At 32.8% G+C, this 12,380-nt stretch overlaps 1 protein-coding gene across 1 annotated transcript in view; it reads right to left on the reverse strand.

Annotated features, from left to right (window-relative positions):
* The window catches only part of LOC116769217 (uncharacterized), a 324,623-nt gene that overhangs the window by 207,344 nt on the left and 104,899 nt on the right, over positions 1 to 12,380 (reverse strand). The window lies entirely within an intron of this gene.

Raw genomic sequence — 12,380 nt, forward strand, 5'->3', positions numbered from 1 at the left:
CATATATCAGTGCCTACTGAGACTCGCTTGTAGTCTACGAGGAAAGTTAAGGTGATCGTCATTTGTTGGATTTACAACTTACTACAGGGATCTCCAGCTAAGATCCCTGTTCTTATGTACTTTATATCTAACAAATTAAAATTTGATAGACTCATAACATTAAACACTTATCATTGATCGAATAAAAAGCTCCCGACAGATTTTTGTAATCGTCTCTAAATGATCTCGACACACTGCCAGTATTTGTGACTAGAAGTTTCTTTAGTGTATGCGTTAATTTTTTTCTTTCAAAGACCTTGTTCTGCCAACCCCAAGGTCTCTACTGTAATCCAATCTTATGTAATACTACAGTGTCAGTTCCTATCTAGAAAAAAATCTTATCACACCAAGTAGCTACATGGCGCCCTCCCCTTCGGTGTGACGAAAGTTGTAAGCGCACCGAAATTATTCGTATTTGATGGACAGCAAAATGAGGCCGGACAGCAAAATGAGGCCGAAATAGAGTCTCTGCTGTTTCCTGGAGAAATGACGAGTTCACGCCCTATCAGAGGGTTTACCTTGGTCCTTTTGTATTCGCTTTTTCCCACCCTTTTCCTTTTTCTTTTTCCCTACCTTTCCTCTCTTTCTTCCCCAAACAAGGTGGCAACGCACCGCAAAATTTATTATTCGGATGTCCATGGGCGACGGTGCTACCTCCATCAGGTAGGCCAGACGAGCGGATGCTCGTTTCCCCCCTTTATCATAAAAAAAAGACTCTTGTGGTCCAAACACGTTTGTCATTTATAAAAGAAGACGAGATCACCTACTAGTGAAGTCTTCAAACCTGAACTTTACGTCCTGTTAGTGGAATGAAATCAATGAAAGCCTTAAACCTGATGGGTGTAGACTCACTCACTCACTCTAAGGATTCTCTCGCTATAAAAAAGTACACTAATATACTCTCGTGGTAATACTGAAACTTTTCAATATCTCTCAAAGTTTCGCTTATCTTAAGATCGTCATTTTATTTTATTAAAAAATTAGCAAAATGTTAAATTGAGATAATAAAACGTCAAATGAGCGAGGTGCTGTAATAAGGAAAACTATTCATACGGTTATATAACCAGCAATATCTTAATATATCTAATAAGAATGAATAATAAATAGTAATGTAGGGGAAACTAATTGATATTGATTCGAGAAATCACACCAGAGGATTACAACGGCGTGTTTTTTATTTGTTTCTAAAGCAAAGTCTCAAGTTGTTGAAGCGACGTCATTAATCCGGTAGGCGTTTCGTTTAACTTACGACCTTTGACTTTAATGTGTTATTAGTTATAGAGCTGAAAAACAGACACATGTTATTATTTTGAAATGTTGACATAAACTATCACACCTATATATGTTTATTATAAAACCTAGCAGCCTTTTGCCCTCAACCTAAAGCTATAAATTAAAAACACTTTTTTTATCAACAAATATATATTTTTAATCATATACGTCCATGGTTCTTCGTCAATTTAAGTAAATAGGTTTTATTGTATTTAATTCAAAAACCGAATATAAATATTAAACATTCAAACCTATTTTTTACAACGGTCGTTGGCATACAAAATTAATTAATGAGTATGAAGCTAATGACAAACATATATCGTAGATATATATAATACAGCAGATTGATTTACCGGTCGTGAATATATATTACTAATCTGTGTTTAAAATGTAGAATTCTTTATAAGAAATTTTACGAAACCTCTCAGCATTCAATGTATTCACCGTCCGGTGCCGGGTCCATCGTTGCAGGGAGAGGAGCTTCAACAGTGCCTGGGACTTGCGACCCAGGTGTAGGTTTATTGAGCCCCTAAACGCGCGTTAAAAGCTCACCACCGCCGTCCAAAGTATGAATTTTAAATGTCCTCAAATAGAAACAAATTATGTGTTTAAATTGTGTATGTCATAAAATATATATTGTATTTACATATATGTATATTAACAAATAACTCCAAACCGTCAGTTCGGTTTGTCGTCGTAGCTTCGTGCATATCGCTACATCGAGTCTCCATGAAGCACTTTTCCTATTGTTCCAAGCGGCGGCCAAGCTCGTCCATGGCGAAACCGTTGTTATCAATTAAGACCCGACCCGTGTGTTATCAACGCCCTAATCCGATAAACATCGCTGTCACCTCTATCGTAATACATTATTATTTTCATTCACGTCTATTTTAATCGTCGACTTTATCTTCGCGGTCCATCGAAAACAAGCTTATTCTTAAATTGGAAATGAAACAAATTAATTTATTTTCAATATAAATACATACCTTAAAAATTAAATTGAACTTTATCCATCAAAAAAAATATAAGGAGACATGAATAACATGTAGTATTTAACGTTTAATGCGATGTATTATGTCTTTGTTTCTTTCAAACCATTCAAATAACAAAGGCTATTATATATTGTATTGATATTGTTTCTTTAGCCAAACTAAACAAACAGTCTGTCATCCTGACATCTTAATCCCCGGAGTACAGCTTCTTCGAAGCAGTCCGACCCCGTAGCGTTCCTAGTGTCCTGTTGAATGGCGTCCCGTCGTCCTGTCACAACAACAGCCCACTAAGGAAGGGCTCTTGTTCTCAAACATACGAATACATAATATTAAAATATTCAGCAAACCTCAATCACTTATCGTTGTAATCATTAAAGTATAGCTGACTAGTATTTTCCCGCGATTCCGTTCTTGTTATGTTCGAATAAAATTGGGACTAACGTATAAAATAGACGTCTTAATATATAGCCAGCGTCACCTAGGGTCTGTATCAGGTGACTTCATCACTATACAGCTATTATGAGTTGATCCGGAGCACTTCAAGGACTTCCAGGTTAATTTATAGCCTATGCCCTTTTCATATGTCTAAGCTACATTCCTGTATAGTTTCATCCTAATCTGTTCAGTAGTTTTTCCGTGAAAGAGCAACATACTTCCTAACATCGTCACAGAACTTCACATTTTTTATGTTAAGATTAGTTGGATGAGTCAAAATTGTATTAAATAGTATTTGTGGGTTTTGGATAACGTTTGTATCTTAATGGGTTATTGACTCGGAAATATTTTTTTGTCGCCGACGTCAGGTAAGGCGACGTGTTCTCGTCCTGTGAGCGGACACACGCCTGATACATTGAACTATAAACAGGAATAGAGACGTCTTCAGTATGTACGTGTGGCTGGGTGTATTGAGGTAAATTATTTTAATTCTTTATATATATATATATGTATATTACAAACAAAATGGGTCTGAAGCGACTCATTATCCTATCAGTGTACAATCTCAAGAGAAATATAACAAGAAGCTGCTATCAAACCGATACAAAAAAAGCCATAGAAATAACACATGTCTATGTCATAAAAATCATTTAAGTAGTAATCATCATAAGAAGTAATGAATAAGTATGAGACGAGAAGTTACCGAGTTTAATTGTAATATGTCCGAGTACGACCAGGAGTCCTGATACCAGCTCTACACCTGACGCGGCAGGAAATTACATCCGACAGGACTCAGGAGAACACGTGATACAAACATACATATATGATGCATGTACTGTATATACAGAACGAAGGCTTTTCTTTTATATCAATATTCTTACATAAGATAAAAGGGGAACATTTTTATACTAGTTGATGTACAATTTCTTACTAAATTTATTATCCAAGTGTTATATATACATACGTTTGTTTGTGTGTGTATGTGTGTGCGTGTGCGCGTTTATATAGATGTGTCTGTCTGTCTCTGTGTCCACCAATAAATATATTCAATACAAATAACATATCAACAAAACAAATCCTTTAAGAGTCCCCGAGAGCGACCACCGACCATCAGCGCGTGGCGAATACATTACACACTACCCACCCAGGCACGTTGTTATTATATGAAAATATATATCAACCTTATAATTCACATAATAAGGTTTACTTTCCACCCAGAGCTCACCTTGCCAATTTTAACAATAGAAAAATATGTAATGAATTTTATCTATATCACAATACGGTCTATTTCCGTGTGATCGTCATAGACGTGTTACGTGAGATACCCCATATTTGTAACTTTTTACCTTAGAATATTTCAACTCCCCCGGGGATGACATTCCTGGTGGAGTATGCTGTGTGCAATCTATCAATGAGAGATGTTCCGTCCACAAGAGACATGACGTTTAGAATTAAAATAATATAAAAAATATGATTTTTTGTCTTCTTAAAAGAAATCTGTCAAAGCTCGTCCTGACACGATCAGTTAACCTAGCATCAGACATCAGCTACAATCAAATAAACTACGTTATATCCGGTGACGACGCGTGTTATCGAATTACCTAAAACTTTTCAAACGTGTCTGTATCGAAACTTATTATCCGCATCGATAAGGCATTTCAAATATTTTTTCTTGATTTTAATCTTTCTTATATAATAGTAATAATTTTTATATAATAAATCACAGATTACTTCAGCTGGCGAGAGATAAATAAGATCTGTATCATTAATTCACCCCTTATTATATGTCAAAAAATATTAGAATATGAAAAAAAATATTCAAACATTAAACATAAGGTAAGTCTTAGTTTCATTAAAAGTTTAACGAAAAATATTAAAGTAGAAATAAGACGTAATTATTGTTCTCTTGTATATTTTCTTTATTCTTGTCGTGTTTATCTGTTATTTGTTTTTAAAGCCAAAGCGAGTCAGGTCGATATGAGTGGATGTTGTCACGTGTCCAGGGCGGATCAGGTTACACCTCGTGGACACCGGGACCGGGGGCGAGAGACTCGGACAACAACAGGGTCCAGTACATACAACACGACGAGGTCCAAGGTTCGAGACCTTGCTACGATATGTACTTCTCTACCTTTATAATAATATGAGTAAAAGTAACGCTATATATAATAGTTATTTTCAAACTATTACAGATAGAAACATGGTCTAATATACATTAAATAATCCTTGTCTTTCACTATTATAATACACTATTGTTTTTAATATATGTATTTGATAACGTTTGAGGTGTCCCGTGTCGGTCCAAGGAACCCCAAAACGAACCTGCCTCAATCGTGTCCGCGGTCACATCACTGCCGAAAATCGCTAGCGCGGTTAATGATAGCTGATGTTAATTTACATTATTAGTTTTAAACGAGTCAAGAAATATTTGTCAGAGATAATATTACAGACGCACAACGAAAAAACACACATATATATATAAATATACACATGAATTAAGTGACAATTAAACCTAAGCTTTATAACATAAGTTAGATTAAACTATGAAATACCCGTCCAATTATACAAGCTCAAGTCTCCCACCAAACGAGCCACGTTACCTCACTACACTCCGAGCCACCAAACAGAACACAGATTATAATTTCAAAACAATAATGTCGTTAAAACAAAGCTCAAAGCCAATCTTGATAAAACGTTGACATTGCACGCTTTTTAAAAGGACTCTTTTTATTTTAGGACCGGAAAGACTTTTTATTTTTGCTTGTTTATCTCGGAGCTTGTCAACAGCCTCCATCATCACGTAATTAGAAAGACAAGATGATTTTTTTCATATTAATTGACCGGCTTCATTGCAACACAACTCATTATGGACGCTATTTTTATATAAATAAGGTTTTATTTTCTCTGTTATTACATTTGATATTGAATTTTGACAGGTCCGTCGGGCGGGAGTTTTTTTTTTTATTTATTATTTTTCGGTGACGCCGCCATTTTTGAGTGATTCTTATATCGATACATTCTTTGTGATTTGGGTTAATGCAGTTTTTAATTACCATAACAAGATATGTGAGCAAATATTTGATATTGATTTATGATTACGGCTTCAGACACGGCTATGTTCAAAGTGTGGTTACAATAAGTTTAATGTTGTGTGCACACAGACACAAACACAAACACAGAGTAGATGAGTTTAGTATTATATAGTGTAAACTGCATTCGATAGATATGAAAGCGTTTCGAGTTACAAACTAATCTTTATTAGTTTATAAAAATTCCAAAACTTCGTTAAATGACTATTACAAATTTCCTAACAGTGAAGTTATCTTCGAAATTTATTTAAAGTAAATGAATGAAATAATAATGTGTCAGTAATAATGAATAAATCAGCTGAATCTCTTGAAGTCAATAATCACATTATACACATTTAAAAGATTTCAAATTTATGTGTTTTTTTATCGTTTGCATAAAGAGTGTTCACTTCGTCACCCCTCACTTTATGTTTTATCAGACATATATTCTGTCGTCTTAACCTACATATCTGTAGTTTTAACGCAAGTTACCATCGTCACACTTCACACGCAGCGTTTCCAGAACAGTACATTCAACAGACACGACTTATCAATTTTGAAAGTGTCAAATATTTTTTTTTATTTTTTCCTCGTTTTAAATAAGTTTATTATTTTATATATAGTTTATTATTTATAATGTACTTTAATCGCGGTTTGATAAGTTTTTTTTAATCTTTGATATTATTCGTATGCTGAGATAGGAGAAGATTAAAATTTAATATTTTGTTAGTATTGATAACCGCTGATAACAGTGATTACGAACGACCAGCCTTATCGATACATCATGGACATGTTGACTAAACTATTGCTGAATCGCATAAAAAAGTATTTATACCATAAAAAAATAATTAATACTCTTAAACATAAAAGTACGTTTGTTTCTATAAAAAAAAAATATAACCAGATATATAATGACAAATTAAAATTAGTTTCTATTTTTATTTACTAACTAGTGAACTGAAAATAAGTAATATTTTCATTCTCTGGGTGTGTATCAGACTATAAATTATTATTATATATTATTTATATTTTAACAAGAAGTGGATTATTTGGTAACGTTCAAAATAAGCTAAATCCTTTTAAAAAGTTTTGCTAAAGTGATCTTTTCTATGTAAAAAACGAAAAATTAAATATCATTTTGTATGTATGTATTATTGTTTATTTAGTATATATATTATATAGCTGATAATCTGACGATCCACTCCACTGATATGATTCTAGCAACAAAATTATACCAAACGTTTTGATTTTTACAACACCTCCGTATCTTATCACATCCGACCTTCGTATTAGCTCGTATTGTATTTAAAATATACGTAGCTTTATCTTTTATATAATTGCGCAAAATTTTTTGATATCTCGATATAGATATCGATTATAATACAGATGTTCTGATTTATAGAGGTTACTTCTTGAACAAGCACTATTTACAGTTGACCCAAGACTTATGAGGTTTAATTAAAACCATGTATCAAGTACATAGAAAACTTCATTTGAAATTTCATATCTAATCGATGAATTTTACTGTATACAAGTATTGAGATAATTATTTTTAATTTGTTACTGTTTTCCAAAAATTAATGTTTTATTTTGATATAACAATAAGTAGGTAAATGAAGCGTCTTTTTAGTCACACTATTTAGTAGCCTAAACTATGAAGCTAATTTACCGCTATTAATATTATAATTGTTGACTTGTTTGTATTAATGTTGGTCTTTACTTTATTATTACAACGTCACCATGACAATTGTTTTGACACCTTAGTATTTATTCAGTGTCCCGTGTCTGTGCTATTTGTTTCTCATCATGATTGCGTCGATTTTTAAACGTATTATAACATTACGTCCAATCAATTAGCCCATCTAATTAATCACGGCCGCCGTCACTCCCACTGACAGCTGCTGTCACTTTGACAACTGTCAGATCTGACAGCTCAAGGTTGATGCAGTCGAGGGTAAAGGGGTGACGGCTGATTCATTAAAACTGTCTTGTACTTGTATGTAAAACTCTTTGGTATTTACCTTGTCGCCAACTTGTTAATAATCACCTAAACTTCAACAACTTCAAGCACAAGTGATCGGAATTATTTTGGTCGTAATTACCTACATGAATATCTATTGTAATATACTGAATTAAAAATATATACTGAACATAAATGAATGTATATATTAAAAGAATACCCATTTTTTAGCAATGGTTCAGTATATTTTTGAATGATATTTGATCACACAAAATTTTACCGAAAAATATTTTTTCCGTCGGCAATTAAAAGCTGTATGATTTTGGTAATTTCATATTAGTTGATTTATTTTATTACGGTTTTAAACTCGGGATCAAATGTTATGAACGTTTTTATGAAACTATTGAGTACATCATTATTTGTAGTTTTATTTTGTATCACACGGTAGCTTTATCTAGACCGGCGTTATTGTTATGAAGGAATCAAAAGTAAATATTTGTTAGCATTATCGCGTTATCTTCGAGGCGGTGTCGTTTGTATTATCAGCGTCCTAAAACAATTTAGTGGAGTACAGGCGTGGGAAGACGATCTGGGAGGTAGGAGCGTCGTGGACTGATTTATTGCATGAAGATCTCGGAGCTGAACTTGACACCGTCACCGATCGTAGAGGTAGCTAGAGTGATCGAACACCCATCATCATAAGACGATCTCACAATTATCACCAGATAACAAACAAGACTAGATATTCACTTTGAACTTAGATTTGATTCCGTGTGAATATATTTCAGTATGCTTAATACAAGTTTGTATAATCACATACGAAGCGTTCATCGTTTGTGAATCAATAATTACGTAATATGTGACAAGATTTCTGAATGAAGACTGTTAACTCTCCGTATGTAGTGTGAGGTTGCTCTATTAATGAGCGAATTGATGTTATTTCAATTCAAAACTCTTTTTTTTTTTAATTTTAACTCGTGCTTTAATTTATTATTAAATCTGTATTGAGTGGTGGTGTTGTTGTGACTCCGAAGTCGTTCTAGCAATCTGGTGTGAGGTCCCCGCGCGGGAGACGATCGCTCATCATGGAGATGGCTTGAAGACACGCAGACAACCCTCCAGGGAGACCTGGACCCACATGGAAGGGTTCGGAGACTCGGGGTACATGAAGATGATTATAATTATATGTGAACAAGAAAATTTAAAGTTATAAGTATATAAGCACCCTATTTTTGTTATATCTTTTGAGTTTTTTCACAGGTGTAGAATTAAGGTAAAAGATTCTAATTTTGATATCTAGAAATCTTTACAACGAAACGAAATTTACCCACGATTGTATTAAAATTGTGCAAAAAATTATTTTATTTATCAAATTAAGAAAAAGTAACAATGGCAATTATGAATAAAAGCGCCTTCTTGGACTTTAATTATCTGTTTTAAGAAATTGAATTACTCGAAAAAAATTTACAATTATATTACAAAGTTAACAGCAAGATTGATCGAATGTAACGCTACACATTTTCTGATTACTGAAATGTCAAAACAAAAGTTAATATATAAAAGCACTTTTAGGTCATTATATTTTATGTTCTTCTCTTTAGAAAATCAATTATAATTTAGTTTTTATGTTAATTAAATTAATTATTATGTTAATTAAATTAATTATTTTATCCGTTTATCTCTTAACTGTAATCTTTTTAACTGTTTGGTTATAACAGTGTTAGTGCTACAAGTTTCACTGTATACACGTCGCCACTTTCCATATTTTTCGACATAACGACAGCAAAGCGACAGTCTAGCGACCAACAATACCCCCCGGTCGCGTCGTCCTGTCGTGGTACCGGCCACGTCGCCTACTCGTGTTGACAGTAATCATAAAAAATACTCATGATAAAGAAAAGTCGACAGCGAAATTTAAATGTAACTCAAAAAACTGAAACACACTCCATCCATTATTAATGAAAGAGCACGTCACAACACTATGATATGATTATCCACTTGTACCTAATAACCCTTTCATATCAAACGACATTTAATTTTAAACTTTATACATTACAGGCGAGGCTTCTTTTTTAATGCTTCTATATTTCATTCATAAGTCGATTTTAAATCTGAGTAATCTTATACAGGTTTAAAATAATACAGACCATAATTTAATAACAGAAGATTGAAATTCAAATGGAAATTTATAAACAAATCAAACATCGATGCGTTCTAAACTGTTCTCTAACATATAGAAATAGGGTTTAGATTCGTAGGAAGTTGAATACATTAATAGCGTGTAAAATGATAGCTCATTGTTTTGTGTATGAAGACGTCGACTGTCGATAAGAAGCCGTTTTTTGTTTGATAAGTGTCCGAGACGACGCTAATGGCGACGCTGGAGAAAACACGTCTCACTATATTATATATAAGAAACACTCACAGAAGATCATCACTAAATAAACGGACAGGTACACAATAAAACTTAAAATACCATCGCGATAACATAATAAAGTAAATCTAAAAAATATACTCCTTGTCCTTACACATTATATCCTTTCAATTAAAGTCAACATGAAATAAACAAAATGGCGGATACGTTTAATGAAATAATGAGCAGTGATCCGTCATCCCTTTCTCACGTTAAGGAACTCGCGATTTTTACTCAGTTATTTATTTAATTTAAACAAAAAATAATATTAAAACCGTTCAGAACGAGCCCTGACCATTGGCTCAAAACGAGCGCTTCCGTTGTAGTGCGAATGAGTCAGACATACGAATAATACCTGAGAAGGAGAGAGATGGAAGGATACACTACAACTTAATTGAATAGGGCTACAAGAGGTCGATAGATGGTTATCGATTAAAGAAATGTAAAGTAGCGTCGTGAATTATAAAATCGTTATTGCTTCGCTCTTAAATCGAATTATATTAATAGGATTCTATATCATATTACATATAAAGGAAATATAAGCACATCTCAATTAATGTTTGACCCTTATAGAGTTCATTCTTGCCTTTCTACTGCCATGTATATAATAATAATTTTCATCGATACCGTAGTAGCATCTCTACGTATCATATCGTTATCTGTCTCGGCCGGAGCATTAACACGTCCGAGCTCATTAAAACGACCTCCATTATAATAAATTGCCAAACGAATGTGAACCTTTTTGAGACACAATAAGGCTTTGGAACACAGATGTATATAATTGAGGAGTTATTTTAAACTTTATTTCAATGCGTTAAGGCATATAACTATAATAGTATTTTGTTAATAGTGAGCTGTCAGACGGACGTTCTTAACGGACAATTGTATCAAAAAGGAATATTAGTTGGATGTTATGTTTTATCAAAAACTTGGCGATCAGAGAGATCCAAGGACCAGATCCAGTATCCAGGATCCAGGATCCAGGTGTAGTTCATTATTGTTGTATATAAAAACATCCCGGCGATATTATGAACATGTGATATGAATAAGAGTTCTCGTTAAAATTCATTATACTTATTAGAAAAGTTATCTTCCATGATATGTTATTATGGAATTGATATTATATAAGTATTATAATTAGTACATATTGTTATATTTTAAACGATATTCTCATAATTTTTTACCGTAAATTAAATTAATATTACTAAAGTTTCACTTCCTATAGTACATACATATATATTTTTGTTGACCTGTGTACGTCATATATTATATATATATATTATGAAATTCTATACATATAAACGAGAAACAATAATAAAACCTAAAGTATCTCAAGTAAAAATACTTATTTTATATACTTATAAGCAATATAAGTAAATCCTGAAGACAGAAAATTTATACGTCATATTATAAGAGATCGTGAGTAATGAAAATTGTTTAGTATTCGACAGTATCCGAAAGTAGGTACTTGAGATTCTTTTTAATAATATAACATTATGTACGTGAAAACGTCTTTATATAGACTACCTACATCACAAGTATTATATACTTATATTATATACAGTGAGTTTAACTTTGTTACCTATATATATATAGGGGTTTATATAATGTAATGTATTAACTATCACAATGACATAGTACACATAGCTTCCCGCATACTCCGTGAACAGAATTAAAATGTATTAAAAACAAGCCGCAATAAATACTTTTATTTTATTAAATGTGACACTAATTTTATGATATGAACATTTTTCGTTCATCTATCGCATGTCGCATTACAATCGAATTCAAATATCAAGATGGATTATAGTGCTGCTGGTGGGTAACAGCTGATGGTGAATTTTTATCGTCTGTAATCCAAGAAAGTAAGTCTTATAGATATGACGGGTAGTATAAGTAGGTAAAAGTTTCCTCAGATTAATCTATTATCTAGGTTGATGTATTTATTATAAGTAGGTGTATACCCACAGTAGTGGGGACAAGTTTATGCGTCGATTGAAATTAAATTGTATGTATAATATATATAATTAAATGCTTCTTATGACAAAAATAGTTAACCTACATCGTGGTTACAGAAAACCATACTATATGTTAACTGGTTTTTTAGTACCTAATATAGTTTTAATTACCTTTTACAGCACATAAAGCGAGGTATTTCAAAGGCCTGTTTTATTCAGATTTCTAATTCTTTTAGTGAAGTA

This window comes from Danaus plexippus, chromosome 5 (genome assembly GCF_018135715.1).
Source record: "Danaus plexippus chromosome 5, MEX_DaPlex, whole genome shotgun sequence".
Lineage (NCBI taxonomy): Eukaryota > Metazoa > Arthropoda > Insecta > Lepidoptera > Nymphalidae > Danaus > Danaus plexippus.